The 13111-nt window shown below is 37.2% G+C and overlaps 1 pseudogene; it reads right to left on the reverse strand.

Annotated features, from left to right (window-relative positions):
- Positions 1–665: 665 nt before the first annotated feature.
- The window catches only part of LOC113060284 (pleckstrin homology domain-containing family H member 1-like), a 29752-nt pseudogene continuing 17306 nt past the window's right edge, over positions 666–13111 (reverse strand).

Raw genomic sequence — 13111 nt, forward strand, 5'->3', positions numbered from 1 at the left:
TTTCATGTCCTTTCCTGCTTGGACAGATGAGAAGAATTCATCAACTGTTACACTACCACTAGACACATAAGACTGTCCTGTGTATACTGATTAGCTGGTTTCTGCTGAATATGTTGATGTATTAGAGACGATCTGTGTAATGTTTCTACACATCCTGATATTCACCGTCCAAACTTCAAATGACTGATGGTACCATTAATTAATGTACCGTTAAACAGTGGAAATGTCCTGAACCAATATAAACAAAAACTTGAACAAAGAAAGAAATAAAATAAAATCATGTTATGCACAGATGAAAAAGTCAAACTGCGCCTTTAACTGGACCTCCAGTTTAAAAGCTTGAATTCCTTAAAAACGAGCGCCAAACTTTTGCATTCAAGAATAAAATAGTCTTGGATCTGCTCTGACTTTGTGGGTGATCTTCACCAGTAAAAAAACACTTTGTGATGTGTTTATTTCTTGTATTTGGACTACGAACAGTTGCAAGTAGTGACCGTTTCACACAATAAATAATTTTTGCAGTTTATGGTTTGAGACTTTAAACATTAAATTGTTTGATTGTAATTTATCCCAAAATAAATGATCTAAATATTTAGCAGAATGTGTTTTTATTTGTTTGCAGACCATGTGATAGGTTGCCGACCCAGACACTTGGAGACTGAGGTTTAAAGGAGAGTGGGGACTTTGGTAGTTTATGTCATTAAGGGGAAGTGGTGGCTGTTGATGTCCCAGAGCTTCCTGTCTCCATGAGGCTCACTGCTGAGACTTGATTCTGGTTTCTAGCCCCTGGCAAGCTGGAGGTCCAGTAGTTGATATAACAAGCCATGAGGAGCGTCAGTTCCAGGATCTACAGCAGTGAGAGGGAGAGGCACAGTGAACCAGGAAGTCTTTAGTAGACAAGTATTTCAACATTTAACTTGCTTTTACTGTATCAGGCCAAAAAGACACAACAAACCACAGATTTGTGAGTAAATCTCATGCTCAGACAAACACGGTAGAGCTCATCAGCACTTCCTACAGCATGCAATACTGTATGAGTGAAACTCTCATTGAAAAACCTGTTTTTATCATCTTTCAGATAGTGGTTTCAGAGGGGGGTGTAGAAGTTTAACTGAGCCGTTTTAAAGTTCTGATTTTCCCTCACACACTTCAGATCAGATTTTTAAGATAGGTAATAAAACTGAATGTTAAAAGCACAACATATATCAGAATTTAGTTTTTACTGACCGCATTGGGAAATGTGTTGTAATGTACTGTACCTTTCGTGAATTAGCATGTCTTACCTTTGGTTTAGTCATTGCATATAAAAGATTATCCCCAGTCTTGTTTAATTTTTTATCTAATTTAAAATAACTGCTGACCAAGCTGACCCTCAGTTAGCACGAGAGGAATAAGATTTTAATTGCTTGGGAAATAAAATATAATTTTGACCTGTTTTCAACAATTCAAAAGTATAAGATAATGGATGCCTCTTATCATTCACAATGATGTAAGTCTTATTCAACAGTCTTTCTTTATATATACTCTGTATTCACTGTAACTTTATCCCTACTAATTTACTTGCTGTTGTTACTACCTTCCCCAGTGACCTCCTCTGAGCCTCAGAAGCATCCCCATACCGATAAATCACACAAAATGTCAAAATGCTTTCAATAAAAGCCCTATAAAACATCAAAAGCAGTCTGCTATTGATATTAAAAGAAAGTAGTTTCTTTAAGAAATACATTCTCTGTTGAAGCTTCTTGCTTACAAAATCAGTCCATGCATCCCAAGTTTATTGTCCAGCATTATACCAAGGTATACACTAATTGTTACTAATTGTATTTGCTCACCCATTAATTAATGTAGGATGGGTACATTTTGCTCTCTCTCTATAATATCATCCAGCACATACGTTTTCAGTCTCTTACAACTCTACAAAAACAAATATAAACACAACCGTTTTAAAGTTTGTCATTAGATTTTTTACTTTTTTTATGTGATGCATCCTTGCTTTTATTTAGATTGAATTGATCCAGTAAAAGTGACAGTAAATACTATATATATATATATATATATATATTTCAATAAACTACTGGAGAAAAAAAGTTATCATGGTTTCCACAAAAATGTTGTTGGAATCAGCTATGAACCTTACAGTTACATCACATCTTGTTACTGTTGCATTATCAAAACTGTGTTATAGTTTTATATTTGTGGTTCTGCACACTTGACTTGTAGGCTTTTATTAAAAGGCTTTAGTGTAAGCATGTTTTTCATTTGTTTTTACAACCTCAGGGAGTCTAAATTCTTTTCTGTGGCAATCAACAGCACTCTTAAGAGCTTAAGTCATAAATGACCCGTAATATTCCTTTAATGCAGTCTTACTTTCTGAAAGTATAACTAGCATCCGCATTCACTCACCATTGTATAGTCCAGAACATTCAGCCCATCCTCATTAACAGCCAGCCACTCTCCAGTTTGCTCCAGTGAAGAGGGAGGCAATGGCTGCGCACCAACAGAGTGGGAGTAAAAGGAGATATTCTGCCATGTTTTAACAGCCCTCTTGTGAAAAGGTACATCTGGAAATCTTTTTAAGTGGTCAAGGTTGTGTAGAAAATAGCATTCAATTTTGCCCATGGCTAAGGATACTGATGCCTTATCTACTGTATATCTGAAGTAACCTTGGCACTGAACAGCTTGGCCCCAAACAGAGGCCAATTGCGGGCCACAGTCAGGTAGACTCTTACACACTCGGAGGCTGTGCATCCATGAAGGACAGACCACTTTGTGGCCAAACGCTCAGAGAGTTCCCTGTGGGACAAAGTTGTGATTAAATGAAATAATTGTTTGTGCAAAAATCAACATGGTAAACATTTTAGCTTTCATTTACTTAAAAAAAAAAAAGAAGAAGAAGAAGAAGAAAATTATTGTATAACTTGGTAAAATTGGGCATTGGTAAATAGTAAATCAGGCATTCTATGAGAAAACATTATTACAAATTAAAGCTAAATAACAGTATATTTTATATATATATATATATATATATATATATATATATATATATATATATATATATATATATATATATATATATATATATATATAAATTATAATTATACTAAGTCTATACAGTAATTAAATGTTAAAAGTTAATTATAAAATAACTGTTAAAATTATTATTATTTTGATATGCCAGCAGGAGGCGCTCTCGCTCAGTCTCCCCCTTAGCCTGAGCTCTGAAACACAGCCTACAAGGAAGATTGACTGCTTTTAAAAACCTGACACATGAAAAACATTGATACTGTGCATATGAGACAGTTTTTCAAACATACCTGCTTTTAAAAGTGAGGCAGACAATCCGTGTTCCTTCATATTTTCCAGGATGAAGTTCTTTCAGTGCCTGTTCCCACTTTGAGATCACATCACAAATCTGCACCAGAAGATTAAAAAACATTCCTTTAATTTTCTTGCATCAAAAAACATACGGACTAAACTGATATTTCATGTTCATATTATACTTTATTGCTGGGCTGCAGGCAGTGCTCCAGATCCTTTCCAGAGGGGTCATCAGTGAAGAGTGCGAAGCCTGAAATCTGTGGTTTCCTCATGCCTGCCCTCTGGTTGACTGTGTTGAGGAACTCCTCCACTGTGGTGGCACCATCAGAACCTACGACCTGTAGAGATGGAGAAAGTTAAGAGGCAGCAGCGTTCTGAAAGCCTGTCCTGCTTAGCATTCCATGTCATACATCAAAGACCCAGTTTACACCTAGCATCCATTTTTTCTGAGACTGGATCATGAGTGGTCAATGCCCAATACATGTGTAAATTGGGTCTAAAAGAAGCTGTGATCAAATCACTGAAAACACATATGGACACATTGAAAAATGATTGTGACAACACTGTATGTGTAGTGTAAACATCCACCCATATCCTGCATGCATCTTAATACCAAGTGTAAACAGGGCAAAAGTAATTATTGAAATGGAGCAGTGAATTGAACCTTAATGTTATTAAAAATGCTATTGCATTTTTGTTGACTATCATATTTGATACATCAGGCTTTTATGGTTCATACTGTATAGTATGATATATGAGAATATAAATTTCATAATCAAGTAGGTCGAAAAAAAAAAAAAAAACACGTCGGTCGGTATTATTCAAATTCATTCAGGTTTTTTTTTTTTTTTTTTGGCCAAACAGTTCTTGGTAGCTTGTAATGGGAATCAATGTGGTTTTTACAACAATAAAAATACTGCTTCAATAAAATGCATTTAAATATGACTCTATCTCCTAATACAAGGTGATTATAAATGCTTAGATTTATTATCAAATATCTGTAGTTTTAATTGTGGGGGACAAAACATACAATGCAATGCAATACAAAAATGCAAAAATAATAATAATAATAAAAATGAAAAGATTTATGGATAGTCAAGTAAACCTAAGACGCTTCATTCCAGTAAATGTTCATCTTGAAATATTACTAACAATAAAGTTATGCTTACTTTATAACAAACAGTAAAGATGTGTACCACGACCTGAAGAAGGACTTTTACAATTGCATTAACAGAACCTTTACTTGCTAAAAAGTTTTACCTATTAATCAGAGGCAGAAGGCATGCAGGAGATAGCTTTCTCAGCTGATGTATTGAATGTAAGAGCCAGATCGATGGGAACAGAAAGTGTGTGTGTGTGTACCTCATAAGTGTTGTTCATGAAGTGAACAGGTATGCTGCAAGGTAGCGAGTGATGGTAAGGGTTTCTCAGCAGAATAGAAAGAATTTCCATTCGTGAAGGCTTCGCCTCTCTCTCTCCATTCTGTGAGGTTCTCTCTACTGAGCGCTGGCAGTACACAAGCATACTTCCCCACTTCAGTCCTGTGGGCGTACACACATAAACACAGGCTTTCACATTCAATTACATGAGGCGTCTAGGCAAAAACTCTTATTCATATCTGTATCTAAGCCTAAATGCAGTAAACGTATCAAAACCCTTAATTAATTTTTTTTCTTAGTTTTGTAGAAGTCTTTTTTTGACTGTGTTTTTAATATAATTCATTAAGTAAGACTGTACATGATATAATTAAATTATAGAATGGCAAACATGAAATATTTATGTAAAATCTGAATGTATATTTGTAAATCCAAATGTATTCAGTGCTGTCAAACGAATAATCATATCCAAAATAAAAGTGTTTGCATACATAATATGTGTGTGTGTGTGTATGGTGTAAATGTATTGTTTATATATAAATACACAAACATACATGTGTGTATATATACACACACACACACACACACACACACAAACACACTTGTATAATAAATGCTATTCGTTCAATAAATTATGCTATTCAAAAAATGCTTTTTAAATTAGAATGATCTGATGTTTATTAGAATGATTCTGAAGAAGGAAGTGTAGTAGGAAAATAAATACCACCAACTGTTTGATTACCAGCAATCTTCAAAATATCTTCTTTTATGTTCAACATAAGAAAGCAACTTTTTTGCAGGTTTAGAGCGACATGAGGGTGAGTAAATGATGACAGAATTTTCATTTTGGGGTGAACTATCCCTTTAACATGTACAACACACTGTACTTCATGGAGTGAGCGTGTGGTCAGTAACCTGGGATCTGCGTTCTGCTGCAGGTACTGTCTCAGGTACCACAGGAAATGGTGCTGAGGCAGGAAGAGAGCTACACACAATGACAACAGCTGCCAGCACTAAGAAAGAAAGAGAAGAGCAGAGAGATATAGAGATATAACATACTTCATATGATGATACAGTGTAGTTTGGGTGTGTGTGTATGAACAAATATGACACTGACCTGCGTGAGGGCATAGTTGTGAGGAGTGCGGCAGTTGGTCTGTTTGGTCAGCTGACAGTACATCTCATTCTGCAGCTCTGGATGTGTTAGGCACACCTGCAGTGCATTCTGGGCCAGCGAGGTGTGGTAGTCGATGGAGGGAGACTCCACCAGCACATTGATGAACAACTGGCATGAATCTTATGTACAGTATGTGTGTGGTTCAATGACACAACACTCAGTTGTTTGTCCTTTTAATTAATTTATACAAAAATACATTTAAAAAAATGCAATTCATAAAAATACTCCATAACTAAATGAGTTTAGGTTGTGAAATATAATGTGGTGTAATTTAAATAAGTAAACTTTAGATTTCTAATAAATGTAATAACAATTTTTAATTTTTTTTTTTTTTTAATTTTATTCTATTTTACTTTACATACTTTGATTTATTTAAATTTAGATGTGTTCTCTCACATGTATCCACATTTTTACTTGGTAGTTACACCACAGGACAATTTACTAACCATTAAAATTTTTCTTTGAAATTGCTTCTTTATACCATATTAGCAGACAGAAAAGTGTTGGGAGAGAAAGACCAAATGAGATTGAGATATATTGCACTTCTGTCTGTGATGAGAATAGACCAACCAGCAGATGGCGAACCGCTCACAAACATTAACGCACACAGCTGGTTCTGTGGCTGTACAGACAGCATGCAACAACATGCTTTACTGTCTTATTAACATACCGTTTCTGTTCTTACAGGAATTATAATGCAAATTAAATCAAGTCAGGATGTAGCTGTCAACCCCCCATTCATTACTTCAGAGTGGGAGGCCTTTTCATTCAGTATCAAATGACTACCTAAAAAGCCCCTCTGATCTTGAAAGTGCACTGAGGGCTGTGCATGATGCTAGCTCTCGTGGACACGCCATTGAACAGTCAATAGGGCGTAATATCTGTAAACCTCTGGAGAACAGGTTTCTTAGTTCAAAACAGGAGCCTGAGGAGAAACTACGAGCGACTGGAATGAGACCATCACAGCCTTTGATCCTGCTGTGAAGGAGACAAAGTAGCTCTCTCACACACAGGGACAGGACGGCACCATAAGATGGGGAGAGGAAGAGGAAGATGAGGACATCTTAGAAGGGTTTTGAGAGATGGAGTTGAAAGAAGACAGACGAGAGCGTTCACCTTAAAGAGTTTGAAAGCCTCTGTTTGAAGCGCCACAGAGGGCAGCGTGTTGAGAGGGTACCGCAGTCCCGCTTTACTGAAACACAACACTTCACGTTTCCACAGAGCAGAGTCTGCACACATGAACACACAACAGATTGAAAAACAAACAGACAGCTGCCATCAGCCCATAAGAGCTGGTCGTAAACACTGTCTGGGGTCTAGATAGAGTCATTAAATCTGTCTGTCTCAGTTTAAAACCATCCATCGAGTTATTTGAGTAGAAGTGTGCAATTGGTAGATATTTCAAGAGGGTCTGGTTGCAGACTTGCACTCTCAGACTTGAATTCTCAGAATTGCACTCTTAGACACTTGTGCTTCCGCTAGTGACATCACTTGCAGTCTTTATTTTTTATTTTGTTGAATTTTTTGATTACTTTTTTTTTGAATTTCCCAACATTTTATAACAGTAGCCAGGTGGCGAAGACAAGAAAAAAGAAACTAAATGTCAATGTCACTTGCAATCGCTACTTGCACTCTCTGCTACCTATGACACTTGCATTCGACACAAATCGTGCATGTTGCCAATGGAGACAAGACGCTGTGGTGGTGATTAAACGATTAAACCTAATTTAGTACTATAACGTACAGGGTCCTGCAAGAAAAAGACAAGACCGGCAAATCCGTGGCCAGAACACCAGAATATGAACGCTTAAGCAAAGTCTCTAGCTAAGCATTTTCCTCCCCTAGAAAATATATATTTGAATATATATTTTTATTTAAACATTTAAAATACACGTGAACTTAAATGGAAATTTTGCAGAGCTACTGAATCACTCCGAATTGAAAGAATCTGAAGATATCCACCTTGTCGTCCTGGTTCCGTTAGTAGAAGACTTTCCCAATCAAAGCACACCACAAAAGCTTTGAATGACCATGTTTCACCTGTAGTAGAATTAAAGACATCGTCAGAAATATTGAGAGAGAAAGAAAAAGCAAAACAGGTGAAAACAGACTCAATATATTAAAGGGGTGGCCGATCAGCTTTTTTCCAAAGCTTGATTGTGTTTATGGGGTGCAGTGTAATAAGAGTTCATGCTTCATTTCGCAAAACGCATTAGTTCCTGGTTTTGTGAAACCCCTCCATCAGAAATAAACAGTGGGCTCTGATTGATTAGCAGGCTCAGTGTGTTTGTGATCCATTAACAGACTAGTGCACATTGTCCAGAAACCTAACACTCCCTTACCATTATGTGTAGTTGTGTGTTTCAGGGGGGCGGGGTTGATGTAAACATCAGGGTTAGTGATGTCACAAACCCAGGAAGAAGCTCGTAGTCCCTACCAGACGTTTTTTTGTTTTTGTTTGTTTTTTTGTAATCCTTAATCAGCAGAGTGTCATAACTTTGCAGATGTTGTTTATGCTCTAACAGCAACAATACACAGTAGCTAAAGTTCAAAAGGTGAAATCATAATCAACCATCCCTTCAAATATGTGGTTCATATTGATCCCAGTTTATGCGTCAAATTGGAAATGGACAGTCAAATCAAATTAATTCAAATAGGAAAATCATGCCAGTATGAACACACCCACTTGACTAGACACTAGACATATTGGAGGGAAACAATACACAAGCACAGCCACATACAGAAAAAAAAACATTAATTATATCCTGACCTGTCAATCAAAACCCGTCTGATGTGGTGAAGTCACCCCCCCCCCCCCCCTCCAAACACACACATACAAAGCCTGTGATCAAGGACTCCCTATTAGATACATTCCAGGCCTGATGACCTCAGCTCTGTCCCAGCGTGAACCAACCATCCAGCAATCTAACCATGCAATCCTTTAGTGTCACCTGCTCATTCCTTCTTTAATCCTCATCATCACTTCATTGTTTTATACGTCAAAACTCTTGCTGTTTTGATATGAAAATCGATGAATTGCCATGCTAGACTAGATGTAAATCCACTGTTCGAGGCCTGCACTGTACTGTAGATTTGACTAGATAAATTATAAAACTTTTTTGTGTTCGTTTGCGGCTAACGTCAGAAGCCAATACCCATTTACTGTAAGAGTAAAACTAAAAACCAAACTGAATATCCCTCGGGCTAAGTGAGGCTGGATCTTTCCTGTGAGCTCTTACTTTAGTTAGCCAGCCTTGCACCGTGGGCTTAGCTTCTTTATCCATGGAAACTGGCCCACTGGCCTGGACCTGGAGAACATTCTGGAGAACTTTGATCCAGTCCTCCAGGATATCTGGGGAGTCTGCAGCCAAGTATAAGGTCTTCTTCTCTGTTATTAACTAGAAACAAAACACAAATGAGAAAAACATGGACAGATATTTAACCAAAAAAACTGGTTAATCATACTATGACTTGGATGGCAGTTATATAAAAATACACAGATAAATATTTTCATGTTATGGCCGATGGTAAACAATAAATTGTAGATATTAATATCTAAACATTGAGTTTTTTTTTTTTTTTTTGTCTAAATAAATATATACATATATACATACATGAATGAATAAAGAGGCTCATAACTGCTCATATGCTCTTAAATCTTAATACACCAAAAAAAAAAAAAAAAAAGAATAATAAATAATTTCTACCATAATAGAATGCCAAGTAGAATATATTCCAAGCCAATTAAAAAAAAAAAGTAAAACAGATGGCCCATAATAAATTCAACAACACTTTTTATGATCATTATATTAAATAAAATAAATAAATAAATAAATAGGTCTGTCTGTCTGTCTATATCTATGTATTCTAAATATTTGACTACTAAGTGAACAGAAATTTTCACATAATGTATAAAAAATTATAAATCAATTTGGCTATGATGGAACGTATTGCAAAATTTCTTCCAAGTTGTGGACACAGTAAAACACATCCAGTTCTGCAAGACATTTTATGATTATGATATTCAATTCCTCCCGAACTGTGATTGCACTGATTCAAGAATGATCAAATTATACATAATTCCCCATTATTATTATTATTATGCCTTTGAAAACCCAATAATGACAGCACTTAAAAGCTGAACATCCCTTCAATTTGTTAAAGGCTGTTAAGGTGTATCAGTGTGTGTCTCTCACCTGGAATGTCTGAGCTCCTTCTCTGCGGGCTATATGACACAAATAACACTCCATTTGGCCCTGAGGTCTCTGGATCACGTCACACTGAGAACAGAACAAAGGTAGATATCATCAGTGCTGTAACTTTAAACTTCCTAACCTCACACCGTCTCTCAGATACCACCACAGAGTTGTGGATACGTCTACCCACCGGCGATTTATAGTACAAGATCTCCCCGTTCCTCAGAATGAACCAGCGCCTCTTCCAAGCTTTCACATGACTGCCCATTTTCAGCAAGTAACCCGTTTTCTTAGTTTTCTTATTTCTAATATGCTGGTTTCTTGTTAATATTAATTATCAAACATTTACAGAAATCTTGCTAAATTTTTAAATGCCTTCACTGTTTATTTTAATTAATTTAATGCATCCTTGTTATAATTAATTTCATTAATTAAAAAAAACTAAAGAATCTTACTGACCCTTACTGAATTGCAATCCAAATTCATTTTCAGATATTGTCTTGTTGATAACAATTACTTAAGAATCTTTTAATAAAAATTGCACTAACTAAAGCAATTTTTAGTGCTGAGCATAACTAGAAAAATGTAAAGAATTTTTTTCCAGACCTGAAAATGGCCATTTTAAAATTCCCTGACATTTCCAGTTTTCCCACGACTATAGGAACCCTTATAGCTCTAAATAAGTTAAGAACCAACAAATCTGAACATTTAAATATTCCAGAGTGCAATTCCATATGGCAATATGTACAAATGTGTGTCACTTTTATTCAGAGCACTAAATCAAGTTTTTTATTAGTATACTGGCAAATTGTGACAGTGGTCAGTCTCTGTTCACCATAGTTCCACCTATCAGCCCTTCTGTTTAGGCAAAACCCATGCATTATGGCCCAGAGAGGACATGCAGTTTTAAAAGCAGCAGTTAAGAAAAAATAGTGCCTGTCAATGGTGGTTAGTTAAACATTTCTGGTCTCTAATATTATTTTGTTCAAAAACACCATATGTGGTCAAAGTGACCCAGTTTTTACTTTAACACAGGTTCTGCAACCCAACCTTTCAGCCTGTCCAACCACTCAATTTTTACTGGCATGAAAGGGTTAAATGTGGCTGCCACTTCCAAACCTCTGCAGCGGGTATGTATCAAATTAAATGCATGATCAGACTTGCATGAAAGGGTTAAATGTGGCTGCCACTTCCAAATCTCTGCAGCGAGTATGTATCAAATTAAATGCATGATCAGACTTGCATGAAAGGGTTAAATGTGGCTGCCACTTCCAAATCTCTGCAGCGAGTATGTATCAAATTAAATGCATGATCAGACTTGCATGAAAGGGTTAAATGTGGCTGCCACTTCCAAACCTCTGCAGTGAGTATGTATCAAATTAAATGCATGATCAGACTTGCATGAAAGGGTTAAATGTGGCTGCTACTTCCAAACCTCTGCAGTGAGTTTGTATCAAATTAAATGTATGATCAGACTTGTGTTTCACTGCACCATAGAGCACAGTTTTTTGAGAGAAAGCCTCTTAGGAGCTTGAATGAATGGAGATCACACCTGCACTGACTTCTAATTGACAGATCCAAGAGCATCTGTCTGTATAGCATTATAACAGTAAGTTGCAAGAACCCCCAGCAATACTTAGTGATCCGTGATTGTTACTGATTGGTTGACTGACCTCTTCCAATAGTCTTAGCTCCAAGACAGGCCTCTTAGACTCACATTCCTGACTTAGCTACTGCATGAAGCCGGCTCTCCTGAAAAACACACACAGAAACAGGATAACAGTGATGTTGATTTATCATACAAAATTTGCCGGTATAGTGCTAGGGTGTTGTGGGTGGTTGCCAGGGTGTTGCATCGTGGTTGCTAAATAAATATTTTGAATGGTTTTCTAAGAGCTATTTTATGTGTTGCTACGCTATCAGGTGGTTGCTTGCTGACCCAAATCAAAAGAGCCTCATAAGCTCACCTAAAACATTCTGGGAAGGGCTGCACTACTGCTGAGTGATTACTTAAAAGGGGGGGTTAAATGCTATTTCATTCATACTGAGTTTTTTACACTGTTAAAGAGTTGGATTCCCATGCTAAACATGGACAAAGTTTAAAAAATTAAGTTGTACGTTTGAAGGAGTATTTCTGTTCCCAAAATACTCCTTCCGGTTTGTCACAAGTTTCAGAAAGTTTTTTTCGAGTATGGCTCTGTGTGACGTTAGATGGAGTGGAATTTCCTTATATGGGTCCTAAGGGCACGTCTGCCGGAAGAGCGCGCGCTCCCGTATAGCAGAGCACTGTGAGGCTGAGCACAGACAATCACTGATCAAAGCGAGAGCGTCGCGAAATGTCACAAAAGAAGTGTGTTTTTGGTTGCCAGGGCAAGACAACCCTGCACTGATTACCAAAAAAAACAACAGCATTAAGGGACCAGTGGATGGAGTTTATTTTTACAGAGCATCAACGGAATTGTGCAAGTGTTTGTTCCCTGCATTTTGAAGATGCTTGTTTTACAAACAAGGCCCAGTTTGACGACGGATTTGCACATTGTTTATTTCTGAAGGATGATGCAATCCCAACATAAAAGGGTCACGATCGTGTGTTGGAACTGCAGGCGGTGAGTAAAACTGCTTCAAATATCTCTGCCTCCTTGTTAGTGCGTCCGCCTCACATGCCGGAGACCTGGGTTCGAGCCCCGCTCGGAGCGATTTGTTGCTGCTGCTGCTCTCGTTCATTTTCAGCCTCTGGATCTGATTCTGGATCATAAATAAATGGCTGAATCTGACTGTTAGCCATGATTTGTTTTGGATGTGTTTTTCTCCTCACAGTAATGTCACAGCTTCCAGACGCTCTCAACGCAAAAGCCTACTGGCGCTCGTGATTCTTTAGCTCCGCCCACACGTCACGCCTCCAGCCGGTCGTTTTTCCCGGAAAATTGGTACAGACTATCTTTCTCTTATGAATATAATAAAACTAAAGACTTTTTGGAGTTATGAAGGATGCAGTACTACTCTATAGGTACTCAAGATTAACAGGATATTGAGTGAAAACGAGC

Source organism: Carassius auratus, chromosome 42 (assembly GCF_003368295.1).
Source record: "Carassius auratus strain Wakin chromosome 42, ASM336829v1, whole genome shotgun sequence".
In the NCBI taxonomy this organism is placed as follows: domain Eukaryota; kingdom Metazoa; phylum Chordata; class Actinopteri; order Cypriniformes; family Cyprinidae; genus Carassius; species Carassius auratus.